General features: G+C 42.1%; 1 pseudogene; it reads right to left on the bottom strand.

Annotated features, from left to right (window-relative positions):
* Positions 1-216: 216 nt before the first annotated feature.
* Positions 217-4,266, bottom strand: part of LOC116461772 (BTB/POZ domain-containing protein KCTD9-like) — a 54,335-nt pseudogene continuing 50,285 nt past the window's right edge.

Below are 4,266 nucleotides of genomic sequence, written 5' to 3' on the forward strand. Positions count from 1 at the left end.
ACATCTATTGAATGAGTGCTTTTGTGTTAAAAATCAGAATATGGAAAAAAAAGTCAGTTTTTTCTCCTATGCACCGCTGAGAACAAGCATAATCCTCTAAATGATTTTTAAAAATTTCCTTACAGTGTTACTTCTTCTAGACAACTGAGTGGGTGGAGAAAGAAAAGTGATAAGGAAAACGTTTTCATTTTCTACATCTTCCAGCCCCTAAAATTCTCATCTGACACTTTGCGACATGGGTAATGGTGTCAGCATCTCTTCAAATATAGCTCCCCTTCATGTTGGACCCTCTCAGGTTGGCTTCTGGAAGATCACACCCAGACAGATGACAGTTATCTAAATCAGTTCCTGCCAGAGTTGCTCCCCTGAGGTTACAGTTCTTCAACTTTGCATTTTTTTAAGGTAGCCACTCTCAGGTTAATTCCTGTCATCTGACTTCCTTCCATATCCACACCTTTCAGATTAGCACCTTCTAAATTGGCTTTAAGACCAGAAGGATCCTCAAAATTACAGTTTCAGGGATGCTCCTTCTGCATTAGAACAGAGCATCTTGACTCCCTAGAGATTTGCACAGTCAAACACTGATCCAGAGAGATCAGCTCGTTCAAGATTCGCACAGCAAAGATTTGCATGTGCGAGATTGCAGCGGCTTAAATTGGCAATTTTGAAGTTAACATATTGAAGGTCCAAACGGGAAAGATCAGCACCACTGAAGTTCAAACCCTGGCATCGCAGTTCTGACTTGGTTGGAGTTGCTAGCAAAAATCGGACAAATTCCTTTTGGGATATTGGTGAATGATCCTCCGGTGGTTGAGAGTTCTTTATTGCCACTTCTAGGTGTTCAATCAATGAATAAATGCCAAAAAATCTTGCTGCTTCTAACACACCCAATAAATTAATACCATTATTTACAATGAGCTGTCCACAACGCAAGTAATTCAAAATGAGTTCAAAGTACTCAGGACTTCGGTCAATTAAGAAAGCTCCTCTAGGATCTTACTTATTTCCCCAGACACCTTTGTCCTTAAACATGTGGGCCAGCACACTGTCAGGTTATTTATTCACTGAAGTGCTCTGTGTAGTTGTAAAGTACCGCCGCTCCAACATTTGATGTCAGCCAGTCTGTGTGGAATCCCAACAATCCTTCAGGAGGCTTAGAATCTGTCTGAGGATCTTCCGTTCTTGGGGCTGCCGTTCAGGAACAGGGCCACCCGCCTCATCGCGCTGCCCCTGCTGGGTCCTGAGTGAGCCACCACCCTCCCACCTGGTCCTCCTCCCACCTTTTTCTCCTCCTGCCCTTCCTCTCCCTCTACCTCTCGGATTCGCCTCCCTTCACCACCTTCCTGCCCTTGGAGACATACCACACATACACACTGGCTTTCTTCTAATGGTATTACCAAGATTAATGAGCTGAATAGAACATACATCGAAAGCATTGTGATTAATTGACTTGTAACAACTCCCTAATGGTTCTCTTATATTTTTGGGTTTATTGTAAATAACAAAATGGCACCTCAAGTGGTTGAATCTCAACTACTTCAAGGTTTATTCTCAGGTCAGGTACTTTATCCTCAAGGTTTTATAAATATATTCCCCTCATTTATATTTCATTCATTCATTCATCCCCCAGACATTCATTAAACAGTTTCTTTGTGTTAGGCTCTAAGATGGGTACAATACTGTCCATTGGCTTTGCAGCTCACTGTCTAGTATGAGAGAAAAGTCTGTAGACAAATAATAGCAAGTAAAGTGTGCTAGCTGCTACCTTAGAGGTGTTGTAAAAGTGCAAAGAGTGGTTGGAAAACAAAATCTTTGAAGAGATATGAGTCTTGAAGTTGGAAAAAAGCAGAAGGGGGTACTCCAGGGAGACAGATTATGATGGAGAAATGTGGAGGTATGGCTGCATGTCATGATTAGAAACTGCAAGATTTATTCTGTTACAAAGATACATTCACATGTGTGTTCATTGCAGCACTATTCATAATAGCAAAGACATGGAATCAACCCCAATGCCCATAACTGATAGACTGGATAAAGAAAATGTGGTACATATACACCATGAAATACTATGTAGCCATAAAAAGGAAAAAGATCATGCCCTTTGCAGGGATATGGATGGAGCTGGAAGCCATTATCCTCAGCAAACCCACGCAGGAACAGAAGCCCAAACACTGCATGTTCTTACTCATAAGTGGGAGCTGAACAATGAGAAACACATGGACACAGGGAAGGGAACAACACACACTGGGGCCTGTTGGAGGGTGGGGTCAGGGGAGGAAGAACATTAGAAAAAATAGCTAATGCATGGGGGGCGTAATACCTCGGTGATGGGTTGATGGTGCAGCAAACCACCATGGCACATGTTTATGTAACAATCCTGCACTTGTACCCCAGAACTTAAAATAAAAAAATTTAAAAAAGGAAAGAGTTTTTTTATCCCAACTTCTAGACCACTTGGGAAGATTAGTGTGTGTGGATGAAGCGCACAGGGTTCAAAATTGGGAATGACAGTTGATAAGGGTGGAAAGGGGAGGCTGATGCTGGATCACCGGGACTGGGAATGCCATGCTGAGGACTTGACACTTGATCCTGTACTTTGTAGGGAGCCACCCATTGAACAGCTTACTAGAAAATGTGCTTCTTAGAAAATGTCACCCAGATGGCGGTATGAAGAGTGGATTAAGGGTGACAAGAATGGAGGCAGGATTAACAGTTTGGCTTATTTAAAAAAAAAAAAATCATTGGTATTTAACCTCATTCCCAAAGAACTTAAAATACTTTATAAAAATAAAGAGCAAGAGAACAAAGCATTTTATGAAGAAATTGGGGGTAGATAGGGAGAGAAAGAGGACTCTTGGGGTAAAATTATACACTAAAATGCATGTCCCAGGCTGGGTGCGGTGGCTTAGGCCTATAATCCCAGCACTTTGGGAGGCCTAGGCAGACAGATCACTTGAGGTCAGGAGTTCGAGAGCAGCCTGGGCAACATGGTGAAACCTTGTCTCTGCTAAAATACAAAAAATTAGCCAGGCACGCTGGTGGGCGCCTATAGTCCCAGCTACTTGGGAGGCTGAGGCATGAGAATTGCTTGAACCTGGGAGGCGGAGGTGGCAGTGAGCGAAGATTGTACCACTGCACTCCAGCCTGGGTGACATAGCAAGTTTCCTTCTCAAAAAAAAAAAAAAAAAAAAAAAAAAAGAGAAAATGCAAGTCCCCCTACTAAAAGTGGGTTGCCCATTCCTGGTACTGAGATTTACAAAGAGAGTAGTGCATTGACTTAGTGTTAATGTCCTCAGCAACATTGATGTGATACAGGCTGATGGAGGCTCATGAACCCCATTTGTCCTTCCTGTGCTCACAGGAGGACTACGTTTTCCAGTCTCCCTTTTAGTTAGGCCAGTGGGGCACGGGCTATTGGAATGTCATGGATGTGATGTCATCTACTTTGCTCTTCCAGCTCTTCCTTCCCCTTTGCATAGATCTTGGAAGGCATCGGTTTTAAGTGGTGTGAACTTCAACACACTTTGGACTTTTCATGAGCAAGAAATTAATCCTTAACTTGTTCAATCACAGAGATTTTGGAGTTTACTACTGCAGCATATGTTAACCTCCCCTGATTAATAAAAGCCCTATTGTAAACCCATTTTAAAAATCAGCCAAACTGTTAATCATGCCTCCAGTCTTGCCACCCTTAATCCACTCTTCACACCACTGTCTGGGTATCTGTCTTTTGGACAGTAGTGGGAAATTAATTTTTTGAATTTGGTAGCACTAACCTGGTCAGTGGCAGACAGGATTATTATAACATGGTCCCTGTGGAGATGCATTTTTCCCCTCCATCATTCACTGGCAATAGCTCATCGGGCTGCTTCAGATTTACTGGAAGCCATGAAGCCGTGACAAGTCTTGATTCTCTGCTGATGATTGTTGGTCAGTCCTATGGTCATGATTATAATTCACTGCAAATGTAAGAGGGCATTCAGCAACCTCTGATTATATATCTTTCTATTTTTTTTTGTTGTTTCTTCGAAAGCACTTAAGATACAATGAATTTTTTTTTTTTTTTTTTGCATAGACAATGCCTTTCTCTGTTGCACAGGCTGCAGTGCAGTGGTGTGAACATAGCTCACTGCAGTCTCAAATTCCTAGGCTCAAGGGATCCTCTCACCTCAGCCTCCTGAGTAACTGGGACTACAGGCACACACCACTGCACCCGGATATCTATATATAAATATATATATATAAATATATATATATAAATATATA

Source organism: Hylobates moloch, unplaced genomic scaffold (assembly GCF_009828535.3).
Source record: "Hylobates moloch isolate HMO894 unplaced genomic scaffold, HMol_V3 SCAFFOLD_22, whole genome shotgun sequence".
Taxonomy (NCBI): domain Eukaryota; kingdom Metazoa; phylum Chordata; class Mammalia; order Primates; family Hylobatidae; genus Hylobates; species Hylobates moloch.